The sequence below is a fragment of the Rhinoderma darwinii genome, unplaced genomic scaffold (genome assembly GCF_050947455.1).
Source record: "Rhinoderma darwinii isolate aRhiDar2 unplaced genomic scaffold, aRhiDar2.hap1 Scaffold_1894, whole genome shotgun sequence".
Lineage (NCBI taxonomy): Eukaryota > Metazoa > Chordata > Amphibia > Anura > Rhinodermatidae > Rhinoderma > Rhinoderma darwinii.
In genome coordinates this window covers 27,523-41,811 of record NW_027462264.1, presented here as the reverse complement: position 1 = coordinate 41,811, position 14,289 = coordinate 27,523, and the positions used below count along the sequence as shown (strand labels likewise).

The window sequence follows — 14,289 nt, the reverse complement described above, 5'->3', positions numbered from 1 at the left end:
TAAGCTGAATGTGCCTGCTCTCGTCAGATTGCACAAGTTACAAAGCTTAAGGCCTTGCTAGTACCAGTGTGGGAGACGGTCTGGGAATCCTTGGTGCGGTTGACTTTTTATTATGTCGTTTAGATTTTGTTTCACAATCGATTAAAAAGGACTATGGATTAAAGCATTTAATGTCAATGGCCATTCTAAGCTGAATGTGCCTGCTCTCGTTAGATCGCAGAAGTTACACAGCTTAACGCCTCGCTAGTACCAGTGTGGGAGACAGTCTGGGAATCCGTGGTGCGGTGGAATTTTTATTATGTAGTTTAGATTTTGTTTCACAATCGATTAAAAAGGACTATGGATTAAAGCATTTAATGTCAATGGCTATTCTAAGCTGAATGTCCCTGCTCTCGTCAGATCGCAGAAGTTACACAGCTTAAGGCCTCGCTAGTACCAGTGTGGGAGACTGTCTGGGAATCCGTGGTGCGGTTGATTTTTTATTATGTCGTTTAGATTTTGTTTCACAATCGATTAAAAAGGACTATGGATTAAAGCATTTAATGTCAATGGCCATTCTAAGCTGAATGTGCCTGCTCTCGTCAGATCTCAGAAGTTACACAGCTTAAGGCCTCGCTAGTACCAGTGTGGGAGACTGTCTGGGAATCCGTGGTGCGGTTGACTTTTTATTATGTTGTTTAGATTTTGTTTCACAATAGATTAAATAGGACTATGGATTAAGTCTTTTAATGTCAATGGCCATTCTAAGCTGAATGTGCCTGCTCTCGTCAGATTGCACAAGTTACAAAGCTTAAGGCCTTGCTAGTACCAGTGTGGGAGACTGTCTGGGAATCCTTGGTGCGGTTGACTTTTTATTATGTCGTTTAGATTTTGTTTCACAATCGATTAAAAAGGACTATGGATTAAAGCATTTAATGTCAATGGCCATTCTAAGCTGAATGTGCCTGCTCTCGTTAGATCGCAGAAGTTACACAGCTTAACGCCTCGCTAGTACCAGTGTGGGAGACAGTCTGGGAATCCGTGGTGCGGTGGAATTTTTATTATGTAGTTTAGATTTTGTTTCACAATCGATTAAAAAGGACTATGGATTAAAGCATTTAATGTCAATGGCTATTCTAAGCTGAATGTCCCTGCTCTCGTCAGATCGCAGAAGTTACACAGCTTAAGGCCTCGCTAGTACCAGTGTGGGAGACTGTCTGGGAATCCGTGGTGCGGTTGATTTTTTATTATGTCGTTTAGATTTTGTTTCACAATCGATTAAAAAGGACTATGGATTAAAGCATTTAATGTCAATGGCCATTCTAAGCTGAATGTGCCTGCTCTCGTCAGATCTCAGAAGTTACACAGCTTAAGGCCTCGCTAGTACCAGTGTGGGAGACTGTCTGGGAATCCGTGGTGCGGTTGACTTTTTATTATGTCGTTTAGATTTTGTTTCACAATAGATTAAATAGGACTATGGATTAAAGCATTTAACGTCAATGGCCATTCTAAGCTGAATGTGCCTGCTCTCGTCAGATCGCAGAAGTTACACAGCTTAAGGCCTCGCTAGTACCAGTGTGGGAGACTGTCTGGGAATCCGTGGTGCGGTTGAATTTTTATTATGTCGTTTAGATTTTGTTTCACAATCGATTAAAAAGGACTATGGATTAAAGCATTTAATGTCAATGGCCATTCTAAGCTGAATGTCCCTGCTCTCGTCAGATCGCAGAAGTTACACAGCTTAAGGCCTCGCTAGTACCAGTGTGGGAGACTGTCTGGGAATCTGTGGTTCGGTTGACTGTTTATTATGTCGTTTAGATTTTGTTTCACAATCGATTAAAAAGGACTATGGATTAAAGCATTTAATGTCAATGGCCATTCTAAGCTGAATGTGCCTGCTCTCGTCAGATTGCAGAAGTTACACAGCTTAAGTCCTCGCTAGCACCAGTGTGGGAGACTGTCTGGGAATCCGTGGTGCGGTTGACTTTTTATTATGTCGTTTAGATTTTGTTTCACAATCGATTAAAAAGGACTATGGATTAAAGCATTTAATGTCAATGGCCATTCTAAGCTGAATGTGCCTGCTCTTGTCAGATCGCAGAAGTTACACAGTTTAAGGCCTCGCTAGTACCAGTGTGGGAGACTGTCTGGGAATCCGTGGTGCGGTTGAATTTTTATTATGTCGTTTAGATTTTGTTTCACAATAGATTAAATAGGACTATGGATTAAAGCATTTAACGTCAATGGCCATTCCAAGCTCAATGTGCCTGCTCTCGTCAGAACGCAGAAGTTACACAGCTTAAGGCCTCGCTAGTACCAGTGTGGGAGACTGTCTGGGAGTCCGTGGTGCGGTTGACTTTTCATTATGTCGTTTAGATTTTGTTTCACAATCGATTAAAAAGGACTATGGATTAAAGCTTTTAATGTCAATGGCCATTCTAAGCTGAATGTGCCTGCTCTCGTCAGATTGCAGAAGTTACACAGCTTAAGGCCTCGCTAGTACCAGTGTGGGAGACTGTCTGGGAATCCGTGGTGCGGTTGACTTTTTATTATGTCGTTTAGATTTTGTTTCACAATAGATTAAATAGGACTATGGATTAAAGCATGTAACATCAATGGCCATTCTAAGCTGAATGTGCCCGCTCTCGTCAGGTCGCAGAAGTTACACAGCTTAAGGCCTCGCTGGTACCAGTGTGGGAGACTGTCTGGGAATCCGTGGTACGGTTGACTTTTTATTATGTCGTTTAGATTTTGTTTCACAATAGATTAAATAGGACTATGGATTAAAGCATTTAACGTCAATGGCCATTCTAAGCTGAATGTGCCTGTTCTCGTCAGAACGCAGAAGTTACACAGCTTAATGCCTCGCTAGTACCAGTGTGGGAGACTGTCTGGGAATCCGTGGTGCGGTTGAATTTTTATTATGTCGTTTAGATTTTGTTTCACAATAGATTAAATAGGACTATCGATTTAAGCATTTAACGTCAATGGCCATTCTAAGCTGAATGTGCCTCCTCTCGTCAGATCGCAGAAGTTACACAGCTTAAGGCCTCGCTAGTACCAGTGTGGGAGACTGTCTGGGAATCCGTGTTGCGGTTGAATTTTATTATGTCGTTTAGATTTTGTTTCACAATCGATTAAAAAGGACTATGGATTAAAGCATTTAATGTCAATGGCCATTCTAAGCTGAATGTGCCTGCTCTCGTCAGATCGCAGAAGTTACACAGCTTAAGGCCTCGCTAGTACCAGTGTGGGAGACTGTCTGGGAATTCGTGGTGCGGTTGACTTTTTATTATGTTGTTTAGATTTTGTTTCACAATCGATTAAAAAGGACTATGGATTAAAGCTTTTAATGTCAATGGCCATTCTAAGCTGAATGTGCCTTCTCTCGTTCGATCGCAGAAGTTACACAGCTTAACGCCTCGCTAGTACCAGTGTGGGAGACTGTCTGGGAATCCGTGGTGCGGTTGACTTTTTATTATGTCGTTTAGATTTTGTTTCACAATCGATTAAAAAGGACTATGGATTAAAGCATTTAATGTCAATGGCCATTCTAAGCTGAATGTGCCTGCTCTCGTCAGATCGCAGAAGTTACACAGCTTAAGGCCTCACTAGTACCAGTGTGGGAGACTGTCTGGGAATCCGTGGTGCTGTTGACTTCTTATTATGTCGTTTAGATTTTGTTTCACAATCGATTAAAAAGGACTATGGATTAAAGCATTTAATGTCAATGGCCATTCTAAGCTGAATGTGCCTGCTCTCGTCAGATCGCAGAAGTTACACAGCTTAAGGCCTCGCTAGTACCAGTGTGGGAGACTGTCTGGGAATCCGTGGTGCGGTTGACTTTTTATTATGTCGTTTAGATTTTGTTTCACAATAGATTAAATAGGACTATGGATTAAAGCATTTAACGTAAATGGCCATTCTAAGCTGTATGTGCCTGCTCTCGTCAGAACGCAGAAGTTACACAGCTTAAGGCCTCACTAGTACCAGTGTGGGAGACTGTCTGGGAATCCGTGGTGCGGTTGAATTTTTATTATGTCGTTTAGATTTTGTTTCACAATCGATTAAAAAGGACTATGGATTAAAGCATTTAATGTCAATGGCCATTCTAAGCTGGATGTCCCTGCTCTCGTCAGATCGCAGAAGTTACACAGCTTAAGGCCTCGTTAGTACCAGTGTGGGAGACTGTCTGGGAGACTGTCTGGGAATCCGTGGTGCGGTTGACTATTTATTAAGTTGTTTAGATTTTGTTTCACAATAGATTAAATAGGACTATGGATTAAGGCTTTTAATGTCAATGGCCATTCTAAGCTGAATGTGCCTGCTCTCGTCAGATCGCAGAAGTTACACAGCTTAAGGCCTCGCTAGTACCAGTGTGGGAGACAGTCTGGGAATCCGTGGTGCGGTTGACTTTTTATTATGTCGTTTAGATTTTGTTTCACAATCGATTAAAAAGGACTATGGATTAAAGCATTTAATGTCAATGGCCATTCTAAGCTGAATGTGCCTGCTCTCGTTAGATCGCAGAAGTTACACAGCTTAACGCCTCGCTAGTACTAGTGTGGGAGACTGTCTGGGAATCCGTGGTGCGGTTGACTTTTTATTATGTCGTTTAGATTTTTGTTTCACAATCGATTAAAAAGGACTATGGATTAAAGCATTTAATGTCAATGGCCATTCTAAGCTGAATGTGTCTGCTCTCGTCAGATCCCCTAAGTTACACAGCTTAAGGCCTCGCTAGTACCAGTGTGGGAGACTGTCTGGGAATCCGTGGTGTGGTTGACTTTTTATTATGTTGTTTAGATTTTGTTTCACAATAGATTAAATAGGACTATGGATTAAGGCTTTTAATGTCAATGGCCATTCTAAGCTGAACGTGCCTGCTCTCGTCAGATCGCAGAAGTTACACTGCTGAAGGCCTCGCTAGTACCAGTGTGGGAGACTGTCTGTGAATCCGTGGTGCGGTTGACTTTTTATTAAGTCGTTTAGATTTTGTTTCACAATAGATTAAATAGGACTATGGATTAAGGCTTTTAATGTCAATGGCCATTCTAAGCTGAATGTGCCTGCTCTCGTCAGATTGCAGAAGTTACAAAGCTTAAGGCCTTGCTAGTACCAGTGTGGGAGACTGTCTGGGAGTTTGTGGTGCGGTTGACTTTTTATTATGTCGTTTAGATTTTGTTTCACAATCGATTAAAAAGGACTATGGATTAAAGCATTTAATGTCAATGGCCATTCTAAGCTGAATATGCCTGCTCTCGTTAGATCGCAGAAGTTACACAGCTTAACGCCTCGCTAGTACCAGTGTGGGAGACTGTCTGGGAATCCGTGGTGCGGTTGACTTTTTATTATGTCGTTTAGATTTTGTTTCACAATAGATTAAATAGGACTATGGATTAAAGCATTTAATGTCAATGGTCATTCTAAGCTGAATGTGCCTGCTCTCGTCAGATCGCAGAAGTTACACAGCTTAAGGCCTCGCTAGTACCAGTGTGGGAGACTGTCTGGGAATCCGTGGTGCGGTTGAATTTTTATTATATCGTTTAGATTTTCTTTCACAATCGATTAAAAAGGACTATGGATTAAAGTATTTAATGTCAATGGCCATTCTAAGCTGAATGTCCCTGCTCTCGTCAGATCGCAGAAGTTACACAGCTTAAGGCCTCGCTAGTACCAGTGTGGGAGACTGTCTGGGAATCCGTGGTGCGGTTGACTTTTTATTATGTCGTTTAGATTTTGTTTCACAATCGATTAAAAAGGACTATGGATTAAAGCATTTAATGTCAATGGCCATTCTAAGCTGAATGTGTCTGCTCTCGTCATATCGCAGAAGTTACACAGCTTAAGGCTTCGCTAGTACCAGTGTGGGAGACTGTCTGGGAATCCGTGGCGTGGTTGACTTTTTATTATGTTGTTTAGATTTTGTTTCACAATAGATTAAATAGGACTATGGATTAAGGCTTTTAATGTCAATGGCCATTCTAAGCTGAACGTGCCTGCTCTCGTCAGATCGCAGAAGTTACACAGCCTAAGGCCTCGCTAGTACCAGTGTGGGAGACTGTCTGTGAATCCGTGGTGCGGTTGACTTTTTATTATGTCGTTTAGATTTTGTTTCACAATCGATTAAAAAGGACTATGGATTAAAGCATTTAATGTCAATGGCCATTCTAAGCTGAATGTGCCTGCTCTCGTCAGATCGCAGAAGTTACACAGCTTAAGGCCTCGCTAGTACCAGTGTGGGAGACTGTCTGGGAATCCATGGTGCGGTTGACTTTTTATTATGTCATTTAGATTTTGTTTCACAATAGATTAAATAGGACTATGGATTAAAGCATTTACCGTCAAGGGCCATTCTAAGCTGAATGTGCCTGCTCTCGTCAGAACGCAGAAGTTACACAGCTTAAGGCCTCGCTAGTACCAGTGTGGGAGACTGTCTGGGAATCCGTGGTGCGGTTGACTTTTTATTATGTCGTTTCGATTTTGTTTCACAATCGATTAAAAAGGACTATGGATTAAAGCCTTTAATGTCAATGGCCATTCTAAGCTGAATGTCCCTGCTCTCGTCAGATCGCAGAAGTTACACAGCTTAAGGCCTCGCTGGTACCAGTGTGGGAGACTGTCTGGGAATGCATGGTGCGGTTGACTTTTTATTATGTTGTTTAGATTTTGTTTCACAATAGATTAAATAGGACTATGGATTAAATCATTTAAAGTCAATATCCATTCTAAGCTGAATGTGCCTGCTCTCGTCAGAACGCAGAAGTTACACAGCTTAAGGCCTCGCTAGTACCAGTGTGGGAGACTGTCTGGGAATCCGTGGTGCGGTTGAATTTTTATTATGTCGTTTAGATTTTGTTTCACAATAGATTAAATAGGACTATGGATTAAATCATTTAACGTCAATGGCCATTCTAAGCTGAATGTGCCTGCTCTCATCAGATCGCAGAAGTTACCCAGCTTAAGGCCTCGCTAGTACCAGTGTGGGAGACTGTCTGGGAATCCGTGGTGCTGTTGACTTTTTATTATGTCGTTTAGATTTTGTTTCACAATCGATTAAAAAGGACTATGGATTAAAGCATTTAATGTCAATGGCCATTCTAAGCTGAATGTGCCTGCTCTCGTCAGATCGCAGAAGTTACACAGCTTAAGGCCTCGCTAGTACCAGTGTGGGAGACTGTCTGGGAATCCGTGGTGCGGTTGACTTTTTATTATTTCGTTTAGATTTTGTTTCACAATAGATTAAATAGGACTATGGATTAAACCATTTAATGTCAATGGCCATTCTAAGCTGAATGTGCCTGCTCTCGTCAGATCGCAGAAGTTACACAGCTTAAGGCCTCGCTAGTACCAGTGTGGGAGACTGTCTGGGAATCCGTGGTGCGGTTGAATTTTTATTATGTCGTTTAGATTTTGTTTCACAATCGATTAAAAAGGACTATGGATTAAAGCATTTAATGTCAATGGCCATTCTAAGCTGAATGTCCCTGCTCTCGTCAGATCGCAGAAGTTACACAGCTTAAGGCCTCGCTAGTACCAGTGTGGGAGACTGTCTGGGAATCCGTGGTGCGGTTGACTTTTTATTATGTCGTTTAGATTATGTTTCACAATAGATTAAATAGGACTATGGATTAAATCATTTAACGTCAATATCCATTCTAAGCTGAATGTCCCTGCTCTCGTCAGAACGCAGAAGTTACACAGCTTAAGGCCTCGCTAGTACCAGTGTGGGAGACTGTCTGGGAATCCGTGGTGCGGTTGAATTTTTATTATGTCGTTTAGATTTTGTTTCACAATCGATTAAAAAGGACTATGGATTAAAGCATTTAATGTCAATGGCCATTCTAAACGGAATGTCCCTGCTCTCGTCAGATCGCAGAAGTTACACAGCTTAAGGCCTCGCTAGTACCAGTGTGGGAGACTGTCTGGGAATCCGTGGTGCGGTTGACTTTTTATTATGTTGTTTAGATTTTGTTTCACAATAGATTAAATAGGACTATGGATTAAGGCTTTTAATGTCAATGGCCATTCTAAGCTGAATGTGCCTGCTCTCGTTAGATCGCAGAAGTTACACAGCTTAACGCCTCCCTAGTACCAGTGTGGGAGACTGTCTGGGAATCCGTGGTGCGGTTGACTTTTTATTATGTCGTTTAGATTTTGTTTCACAATAGATTAAATAGGACTATGGATTAAATCTTTTAACGTCAATGGCCATTCTAAGCTGAATGTGCCTGCTCTCGTCAGATCGCAGAAGTTACCCAGCTTAAGGCCTCGCTAGTACCAGTGTGGGAGACTGTCTGGGAATCCGTGGTGCTGTTGACTTTTTATTACGTCGTTTAGATTTTGTTTCACAATCGATTAAAAAGGACTATGGATTAAAGCATTTAATGTCAATGGCCATTCTAAGCTGAATGTGCCTGCTCTCGTCAGATCGCAGAAGTTACACAGCTTAAGGCCTCGCTAGTACTAGTGTGGGAGACTGTCTGGGAATCCGTGGTGCGGTTGACTTTTTATTATGTCATTTAGATTTTGTTTCACAATCGATTAAAAAGGACTATGGATTAAAGCATTTAACGTCAATGGCTATTCTAAGCTGAATGTGCCTGCTCTCGTCAGAACGCAGAAGTTACATAGCTTAAGTCCTCGCTAGTACCAGTGTGGGAGACTGTCTTGGAATCCGTGGTGCGGTTGACTTTTTATTATGTTGTTTAGATTTTGTTTCACAATAGATTAAATAGGACTATGGATTAAGGCTTTTAAAGTCAATGGCCATTCTAAGCTGAATGTGACTGCTCTCGTCAGATCGCAGAAGTTACACAGCTTAAGGCCTCACTAGTACCAGTGTGGGAGACTGTCTGGGAATCCGTGGTGCGGTTGACTATTTATTATGTCGTTTAGATTTTGTTTCACAATCGATTAAAAAGGACTATGGATTAAAGCATTTAAAGTCAATGGCCATTCTAAGCTGAATGTGCCTGCTCTCGTTAGATCGCAGAAGTTACACAGCTTAACGCCTCGCTAGTACCAGTGTGGGAGACTGTCTGGGAATCCGTGGTGCGGTTGACTTTTTATTATGTCGTTTAGATTTTGTTTCACAATAGATTAAATAGGACTATGGATTAAAGCATTTAACGTCAATGGCCATTCTAAGCTGAATGTGCCTGCTCTCGTCCGAACGCAGAAGTTACACAGCTTAAGGCCTCGCTAGTACCAGTGTGGGAGACTGTCTGGGAATCTGTGGTGCGGTTGAGTTTTTATTATGTCGTTTAGATTTTGTTTCACAATCGATTAAAAAGGAATATGGATTAAAGCATTTAATGTCAATGGCCATTCTAAGCTGAATGTCCCTGCTCTCTTCAGATCGCAGAAGTTACACAGCTTAAGGCCTCGCTGGTACCAGTGTGGGAGACTGTCTGGGAATGCATGGTGCGGTTGACTTTTTATTATGTTGTTTAGATTTTGTTTCACAATAGATTAAATAGGACTATGGATTAAGGCTTTTAATGTCAATGGCTATTCTAAGCTGAATGTGCCTGCCCTCGTTAGATCGCAGAAGTTACACAGCTTAACGCCTCGCTAGTACCAGTGTGGGAGACTGTCTGGGAATCCGTGGTGCAGTTGACTTTTTATTATGTATTTTAGATTTTGTTTCACAATAGATTAAATAGGACTATGGATTAAGGCTTTTAATGTCAATGGCCATTCTAAGCTGAATGTGCCTGCTCTCGTCAGATCGCAGAAGTTACACAGCTTGACGCCTCGCTAGTACCAGTGTGGGAGACTGTCTGGGAATCCGTGGTGCGGTTGAATTTTTATTATGTCGTTTAGATTTTGTTTCACAATCGATTAAAAAGGACTATGGATTAAAGCATTTAATGTCAATGGCCATTCTAAGCTGAATGTCCCTGCTCTCGTCAGATCGCCGAAGTTACACAGCTTAAGGCCTCGCTAGTACCAGTGTGGGAGACTGTCTGGGAATCCGTGGTGCGGTTGACTTTTTATTATGTCGTTTAGATTTTGCTTCACAATCGATTAAAAAGGACTATGGATTAAAGCATTTAATGTCAATGGCCATTCTAAGCTGAATGTGCCTGCTCTCGTCAGATCGCAGAAGTTACACAGCTTAAGGCCTCGCTAGTACCAGTGTGGGAGACTGTCTGGGAATCCGTGGTGCGGTTGACTTTTTATTATGTCGTTTAGATTTTGTTTCACAATCGATTAAAAAGGACTATGGATTAAAGCATTTAATGTCAATGGCCATTCTAAGCTGAATGTGCCTGCTCTCGTCAGATCGCAGAAATTACACAGCTTAAGGCCTCGCTAGTACCAGTGTGGGAGACTGTCTGGGAATCCGTGGTGCGGTTGACTTTTTATTATGTCGTTTAGATTTTGTTTCACAATCGATTAAAAAGGACTATGGATTAAAGCATTTAATGTCAATGGCCATTCTAAGCTGAATGTGTCTTCTCTCGTCAGATCGCAGAAGTTACACAGCTTAAGGCCTCGCTAGTACTAGTGTGGGAGACTGTCTGGGAATCCGTGGTGCAGTTGACTTTTTATTATGTCGTTTAGATTTTGTTTCACAATCGATTAAAAAGGACTATGGATTAAAGCATTTAATGTCAATGGCCAATCTAAGCTGAATGTGCCTGCTCTCGTCAGATCGCAGAAGTTACCCAGCTTAAGGCCTCGCTAGTACCATTGTGGGAGACTGTCTCGGAATCCGTTGTGCGGTTGAATTTTTATTATGTCGTTTAGATTTTGTTTCACAATCGATTAAAAAGGACTATGGATTAAAGCATTTAATGTCAATGGCCATTCTAAGCTGAATGTCCCTGCTCTCGTCAGATCGCAGAAGTTACACAGCTTAAGGCCTCGCTAGTACCAGTGTGGGAGACTGTCTGGGAATCCGTGGTGCTGTTGACTTTTTATTATGTCGTTTAGATTTTGTTTCACAATCGATTAAAAAGGACTATGGATTAAAGCATTTAATGTCAATGGCCATTCTAAGCTGAATGTGCCTGCTCTCGTCAGATCGCAGAAGTTACACAGCTTAAGGCCTCGCTAGTACCAGTGTGGGACACTGTCTAGGAATCCGTGGTGCGGTTGACTTTTTATTATGTCGTTTAGATTTTGTTTCACAATCGATTAAAAAGGACTATGGATTAAAGCATTTAATGTCAATGGCCATTCTAAGCTGAATGTGCCTGCTCTCGTCAGAACGCAGAAGTTACATAGCTTAAGTCCTCGCTAGTACCAGTGTGGGAGACTGTCTGGGAATCCGTGGTGCGGTTGACTTTTTATTATGTTGTTTAGATTTTGTTTCACAATAGATTAAATAGGACTATGGATTAAGGCTTTTAATGTCAATGGCCATTCTAAGCTGAATGTGCCTGCTCTCGTCAGATCGCAGAAGTTACACAGCTTAAGGCCTCGCTAGTACCAGTGAGGGAGACTGTCTGGGAATCCGTGGTGCGGTTGACTTTTTATTATGTAGTTTAGATTTTGTTTCACAATCGATTAAAAAGGACTATGGATTAAAGCATTTAAAGTCAATGCTCATTCTAAGCTGAATGTGCCTGCTCTCGTTAGATCGCAGAAGTTACACAGCTTAAATCCTCGCTAGTACCAGTGTGGGAGACTGTCTGGGAATCCGTGGTGCGGTTGACTTTTTATTATGTCGTTTAGATTTTGTTTCACAATAGATTAAATAGGACTATGGATTAAAGCATTTAACGTCAATGGCCATTCTAAGCTGAATGTGCCTGCTCTCGTCCGATCGCAGAAGTTGCACAGCTTAAGGCCTCGCTAGTACCAGTGTGGGAGACTGTCTGGGAATCCGTGGAGTGGTTGAATTTTTATTATGTTGTTTAGATTTTGTTTCACAATCGATTAAAAAGGACTATGGATTAAAGCATTTAATGTCAATGGCCATTCTAAACTGAATGTCCCTGCTCTCGTCAGATCGCAGAAGTTACACAGCTTAAGGCCTCGCTAGTACCAGTGTGGGAGACTGTCTGGGAATCCATGGTGCGGTTGACTTTTTATTATGTTGTTTAGATTTTGTTTCACAATAGATTAAATAGGACTATGGATTAAGGCTTTTAATGTCAATGGCCATTCTAAGCTGAATGTGCCTGCTCTCGTCAGATCGCAGAAGTTACACAGCTTAAGGCCTCGCTAGTACCAGTGTGGGAGACTGTCTGGGAATCCGTGGTGCGGTTGACTTTTTATTATGTCGTTTAGATTTTGTTTCACAATCGATTAAAAAGGACTATGGATTAATGCATTTAATGTTAATGGCCATTCTAAGCTGAATGTGCCTGCTCTCGTTAGATCGCAGAAGTTACACAGCTTAACGCCTCCCTAGTACCAGTGTGGGAGACTGTCTGGGAATCCGTGGTGCGGTTGACTTTTTATTATGTCGTTTAGATTTTGTTTCACAATAGATTAAATAGGACTATGGATTAAATCATTTAACGTCAATGGCCATTCTAAGCTGAATGTGCCTGCTCTCGTCAGATCGCAGAAGTTACCCAGCTTAAGGCCTCGCTAGTACCAGTGTGGGAGACTGTCTGGGAATCCGTGGTGCTGTTGACTTTTTATTATGTCGTTTAGATTTTGTTTCACAATCGATTAAAAAGGACTATGGATTAAATCATTTAATGTCAATGGCCATTCTAAGCTGAATGTGCCTGCTCTCGTCAGATCGCAGAAGTTACACAGCTTAAGGCCTCGCTAGTACCTGTGTGGGAGACTGTCTGGGAATCCGTGGTGCGATTGACTTTTTATTATGTCGTTTAGATTTTGTTTCACAATCGATTAAAAAGGACTATGGATTAAAGCAATTAACGTCAATGGCCATTCTAAGCTGAATGTGCCTGCTCTCGTCAGAACGCAGAAGTTACATAGCTTAAGTCCTCGCTAGTACCAGTGTGGGAGACTGTCTGGGAATCCGTGGTGCGGTTGACTTTTTATTATGTCGTTTAGATTATGTTTCACAATAGATTAAATAGGACTATGGATTAAAGCATTTAACGTCAATAGCCATTCTAAGCTGAATGTGCCTGCTCTCGTCAGAACGCAGTAGTTAGACAGCTTAAGGCCTCGCTAGTTTCAGTGTGGGAGACTGTCTGGGAATCCGTGGTGCGGTTGAATTTTTATTATGTCGTTTAGATTTTGTTTCACAATCGATTAAAAAGGACTATGGATGAAAGCATTTAATGTCAATGGCCATTCTAAACTGAATGTCCCTGCTCTCGTCAGATCGCAGAAGTTACACAGCTTAAGGCCTCGCTAGTACCAGTGTGGGAGACTGTCTGGGAATCCGTGGTGCGGTTGACTTTTTATTATGTCGTTTAGATTTTGTTTCACAATAGATTAAATAGGACTATGGATTAAAGCATTTAATGTCAATGGCCATTCTAAGCTGAATGTGCCTGCTCTCGTCAGATCGCAGAAGTTACACAGCTTAAGGCCTCGCTAGTACCAGTGTGGGAGACTGTCTGGGAATCCGTGGTGCGGTTGACTTTTTATTATGTCGTTTAGATTTTGTTTCACAATCGATTAAAAAGGACTATGGATTAAAACATTCAATGTCAATGGCCATTCTTAGCTGAATGTGCCTGCACTCGTCAGATTGCAGAAGTTACACAGCTTAAGGCCTCGCTAGTACCAGTGTGGGAGACTGTCTGGGAATCCGTGGTGCGGTTGAATTTTTATTATGTCGTTTAGATTTTGTTTCACAATCGATTAAAAATGACTATGGATTAAAGCATTTAATGTCAATGGCCATTCTAAGCTGAATGTGCCTGCTTTCGTCAGATCGCAGAAGTTACACAGCTTAAGGCCTCGCTAGTACCAGTGTGGGAGACTGTCTGGGTATCCGTGGTGCGGTTGACTTTTTATTATGGCGTTTAGATTTTGTTTCACAATAGATTAAATAGGACTATGGATTAAAGCATTTAACGTCAATGGCCATTCTAAGCTGAATGTGCCTGCTCTCGTCAGAACGCAGAAGTTACACAGCTTAAGGCCTCGCTAGTACCAGTGTGGTAGACTGTCTGGGAATCCGTGGTGCGGTTGAACTTTTATTATGTCGTTTAGATTTTGTTTCACAATCGATTAAAAAGGACTATGGATTACAGCATTTAATGTCAATGGCCATTCTAAGCTGAATGTCCCTGCTCTCGTCAGATCGCAGAAGTTACACAGCTTAAGGCCTCGCTAGTACCAGTGTGGGAGACTGTCTGGGAATCCGTGGTGCGGTTGACTTTTTATTATGTCGTTTAGATTTTGTTTCACAATCGA

The 14,289-nt window shown here is 41.7% G+C and overlaps 59 pseudogenes; all 59 read left to right on the top strand.

Moving 5' to 3' along the window:
* The first annotated feature begins 358 nt into the window (after nucleotides 1–358).
* On the top strand, nucleotides 359–477 carry LOC142700620 (5S ribosomal RNA; annotated as a pseudogene).
* Nucleotides 478–544: 67 nt separating this feature from the next.
* On the top strand, nucleotides 545–663 carry LOC142700592 (5S ribosomal RNA; annotated as a pseudogene).
* A 439-nt stretch (nucleotides 664–1,102) lies between these two features.
* LOC142700619 (5S ribosomal RNA) lies at nucleotides 1,103–1,221 on the top strand (annotated as a pseudogene).
* A 67-nt stretch (nucleotides 1,222–1,288) lies between these two features.
* LOC142700591 (5S ribosomal RNA) lies at nucleotides 1,289–1,407 on the top strand (annotated as a pseudogene).
* A 67-nt stretch (nucleotides 1,408–1,474) lies between these two features.
* LOC142700581 (5S ribosomal RNA) lies at nucleotides 1,475–1,593 on the top strand (annotated as a pseudogene).
* Nucleotides 1,594–1,660: 67 nt separating this feature from the next.
* Nucleotides 1,661–1,779, top strand: LOC142700671 (5S ribosomal RNA; annotated as a pseudogene).
* A 253-nt stretch (nucleotides 1,780–2,032) lies between these two features.
* Nucleotides 2,033–2,151, top strand: LOC142700690 (5S ribosomal RNA; annotated as a pseudogene).
* Nucleotides 2,152–2,218: 67 nt separating this feature from the next.
* Nucleotides 2,219–2,337, top strand: LOC142700660 (5S ribosomal RNA; annotated as a pseudogene).
* Nucleotides 2,338–2,404: 67 nt separating this feature from the next.
* On the top strand, nucleotides 2,405–2,523 carry LOC142700567 (5S ribosomal RNA; annotated as a pseudogene).
* Nucleotides 2,524–2,776: 253 nt separating this feature from the next.
* LOC142700692 (5S ribosomal RNA) lies at nucleotides 2,777–2,895 on the top strand (annotated as a pseudogene).
* Nucleotides 2,896–3,147: 252 nt separating this feature from the next.
* Nucleotides 3,148–3,266, top strand: LOC142700570 (5S ribosomal RNA; annotated as a pseudogene).
* A 253-nt stretch (nucleotides 3,267–3,519) lies between these two features.
* LOC142700662 (5S ribosomal RNA) lies at nucleotides 3,520–3,638 on the top strand (annotated as a pseudogene).
* A 67-nt stretch (nucleotides 3,639–3,705) lies between these two features.
* Nucleotides 3,706–3,824, top strand: LOC142700723 (5S ribosomal RNA; annotated as a pseudogene).
* Nucleotides 3,825–3,891: 67 nt separating this feature from the next.
* Nucleotides 3,892–4,010, top strand: LOC142700670 (5S ribosomal RNA; annotated as a pseudogene).
* A 265-nt stretch (nucleotides 4,011–4,275) lies between these two features.
* LOC142700565 (5S ribosomal RNA) lies at nucleotides 4,276–4,394 on the top strand (annotated as a pseudogene).
* Nucleotides 4,395–4,461: 67 nt separating this feature from the next.
* Nucleotides 4,462–4,580, top strand: LOC142700649 (5S ribosomal RNA; annotated as a pseudogene).
* A 254-nt stretch (nucleotides 4,581–4,834) lies between these two features.
* LOC142700687 (5S ribosomal RNA) lies at nucleotides 4,835–4,953 on the top strand (annotated as a pseudogene).
* A 253-nt stretch (nucleotides 4,954–5,206) lies between these two features.
* LOC142700668 (5S ribosomal RNA) lies at nucleotides 5,207–5,325 on the top strand (annotated as a pseudogene).
* Nucleotides 5,326–5,392: 67 nt separating this feature from the next.
* On the top strand, nucleotides 5,393–5,511 carry LOC142700609 (5S ribosomal RNA; annotated as a pseudogene).
* Nucleotides 5,512–5,578: 67 nt separating this feature from the next.
* On the top strand, nucleotides 5,579–5,697 carry LOC142700746 (5S ribosomal RNA; annotated as a pseudogene).
* Nucleotides 5,698–5,950: 253 nt separating this feature from the next.
* On the top strand, nucleotides 5,951–6,069 carry LOC142700659 (5S ribosomal RNA; annotated as a pseudogene).
* Nucleotides 6,070–6,136: 67 nt separating this feature from the next.
* LOC142700597 (5S ribosomal RNA) lies at nucleotides 6,137–6,255 on the top strand (annotated as a pseudogene).
* Nucleotides 6,256–6,322: 67 nt separating this feature from the next.
* On the top strand, nucleotides 6,323–6,441 carry LOC142700734 (5S ribosomal RNA; annotated as a pseudogene).
* A 67-nt stretch (nucleotides 6,442–6,508) lies between these two features.
* LOC142700686 (5S ribosomal RNA) lies at nucleotides 6,509–6,627 on the top strand (annotated as a pseudogene).
* Nucleotides 6,628–6,694: 67 nt separating this feature from the next.
* LOC142700658 (5S ribosomal RNA) lies at nucleotides 6,695–6,813 on the top strand (annotated as a pseudogene).
* A 67-nt stretch (nucleotides 6,814–6,880) lies between these two features.
* On the top strand, nucleotides 6,881–6,999 carry LOC142700539 (5S ribosomal RNA; annotated as a pseudogene).
* A 67-nt stretch (nucleotides 7,000–7,066) lies between these two features.
* LOC142700722 (5S ribosomal RNA) lies at nucleotides 7,067–7,185 on the top strand (annotated as a pseudogene).
* Nucleotides 7,186–7,252: 67 nt separating this feature from the next.
* Nucleotides 7,253–7,371, top strand: LOC142700580 (5S ribosomal RNA; annotated as a pseudogene).
* A 67-nt stretch (nucleotides 7,372–7,438) lies between these two features.
* LOC142700744 (5S ribosomal RNA) lies at nucleotides 7,439–7,557 on the top strand (annotated as a pseudogene).
* Nucleotides 7,558–7,624: 67 nt separating this feature from the next.
* On the top strand, nucleotides 7,625–7,743 carry LOC142700675 (5S ribosomal RNA; annotated as a pseudogene).
* Nucleotides 7,744–7,810: 67 nt separating this feature from the next.
* LOC142700676 (5S ribosomal RNA) lies at nucleotides 7,811–7,929 on the top strand (annotated as a pseudogene).
* A 67-nt stretch (nucleotides 7,930–7,996) lies between these two features.
* LOC142700712 (5S ribosomal RNA) lies at nucleotides 7,997–8,115 on the top strand (annotated as a pseudogene).
* A 67-nt stretch (nucleotides 8,116–8,182) lies between these two features.
* Nucleotides 8,183–8,301, top strand: LOC142700745 (5S ribosomal RNA; annotated as a pseudogene).
* Nucleotides 8,302–8,368: 67 nt separating this feature from the next.
* Nucleotides 8,369–8,487, top strand: LOC142700558 (5S ribosomal RNA; annotated as a pseudogene).
* A 67-nt stretch (nucleotides 8,488–8,554) lies between these two features.
* LOC142700698 (5S ribosomal RNA) lies at nucleotides 8,555–8,673 on the top strand (annotated as a pseudogene).
* A 67-nt stretch (nucleotides 8,674–8,740) lies between these two features.
* On the top strand, nucleotides 8,741–8,859 carry LOC142700623 (5S ribosomal RNA; annotated as a pseudogene).
* Nucleotides 8,860–8,926: 67 nt separating this feature from the next.
* Nucleotides 8,927–9,045, top strand: LOC142700661 (5S ribosomal RNA; annotated as a pseudogene).
* Nucleotides 9,046–9,112: 67 nt separating this feature from the next.
* On the top strand, nucleotides 9,113–9,231 carry LOC142700595 (5S ribosomal RNA; annotated as a pseudogene).
* Nucleotides 9,232–9,298: 67 nt separating this feature from the next.
* Nucleotides 9,299–9,417, top strand: LOC142700707 (5S ribosomal RNA; annotated as a pseudogene).
* Nucleotides 9,418–9,670: 253 nt separating this feature from the next.
* LOC142700713 (5S ribosomal RNA) lies at nucleotides 9,671–9,789 on the top strand (annotated as a pseudogene).
* Nucleotides 9,790–9,856: 67 nt separating this feature from the next.
* Nucleotides 9,857–9,975, top strand: LOC142700628 (5S ribosomal RNA; annotated as a pseudogene).
* A 67-nt stretch (nucleotides 9,976–10,042) lies between these two features.
* On the top strand, nucleotides 10,043–10,161 carry LOC142700719 (5S ribosomal RNA; annotated as a pseudogene).
* A 67-nt stretch (nucleotides 10,162–10,228) lies between these two features.
* On the top strand, nucleotides 10,229–10,347 carry LOC142700582 (5S ribosomal RNA; annotated as a pseudogene).
* Nucleotides 10,348–10,414: 67 nt separating this feature from the next.
* On the top strand, nucleotides 10,415–10,533 carry LOC142700689 (5S ribosomal RNA; annotated as a pseudogene).
* Nucleotides 10,534–10,786: 253 nt separating this feature from the next.
* Nucleotides 10,787–10,905, top strand: LOC142700720 (5S ribosomal RNA; annotated as a pseudogene).
* A 67-nt stretch (nucleotides 10,906–10,972) lies between these two features.
* On the top strand, nucleotides 10,973–11,091 carry LOC142700624 (5S ribosomal RNA; annotated as a pseudogene).
* Nucleotides 11,092–11,158: 67 nt separating this feature from the next.
* LOC142700633 (5S ribosomal RNA) lies at nucleotides 11,159–11,277 on the top strand (annotated as a pseudogene).
* Nucleotides 11,278–11,344: 67 nt separating this feature from the next.
* LOC142700561 (5S ribosomal RNA) lies at nucleotides 11,345–11,463 on the top strand (annotated as a pseudogene).
* A 439-nt stretch (nucleotides 11,464–11,902) lies between these two features.
* LOC142700683 (5S ribosomal RNA) lies at nucleotides 11,903–12,021 on the top strand (annotated as a pseudogene).
* A 67-nt stretch (nucleotides 12,022–12,088) lies between these two features.
* Nucleotides 12,089–12,207, top strand: LOC142700718 (5S ribosomal RNA; annotated as a pseudogene).
* A 253-nt stretch (nucleotides 12,208–12,460) lies between these two features.
* On the top strand, nucleotides 12,461–12,579 carry LOC142700733 (5S ribosomal RNA; annotated as a pseudogene).
* Nucleotides 12,580–12,646: 67 nt separating this feature from the next.
* On the top strand, nucleotides 12,647–12,765 carry LOC142700736 (5S ribosomal RNA; annotated as a pseudogene).
* Nucleotides 12,766–12,832: 67 nt separating this feature from the next.
* On the top strand, nucleotides 12,833–12,951 carry LOC142700631 (5S ribosomal RNA; annotated as a pseudogene).
* Nucleotides 12,952–13,204: 253 nt separating this feature from the next.
* Nucleotides 13,205–13,323, top strand: LOC142700608 (5S ribosomal RNA; annotated as a pseudogene).
* A 67-nt stretch (nucleotides 13,324–13,390) lies between these two features.
* On the top strand, nucleotides 13,391–13,509 carry LOC142700717 (5S ribosomal RNA; annotated as a pseudogene).
* Nucleotides 13,510–13,576: 67 nt separating this feature from the next.
* LOC142700709 (5S ribosomal RNA) lies at nucleotides 13,577–13,695 on the top strand (annotated as a pseudogene).
* A 67-nt stretch (nucleotides 13,696–13,762) lies between these two features.
* LOC142700657 (5S ribosomal RNA) lies at nucleotides 13,763–13,881 on the top strand (annotated as a pseudogene).
* Nucleotides 13,882–13,948: 67 nt separating this feature from the next.
* Nucleotides 13,949–14,067, top strand: LOC142700614 (5S ribosomal RNA; annotated as a pseudogene).
* A 67-nt stretch (nucleotides 14,068–14,134) lies between these two features.
* Nucleotides 14,135–14,253, top strand: LOC142700742 (5S ribosomal RNA; annotated as a pseudogene).
* The last annotated feature ends 36 nt before the right edge of the window (nucleotides 14,254–14,289 follow it).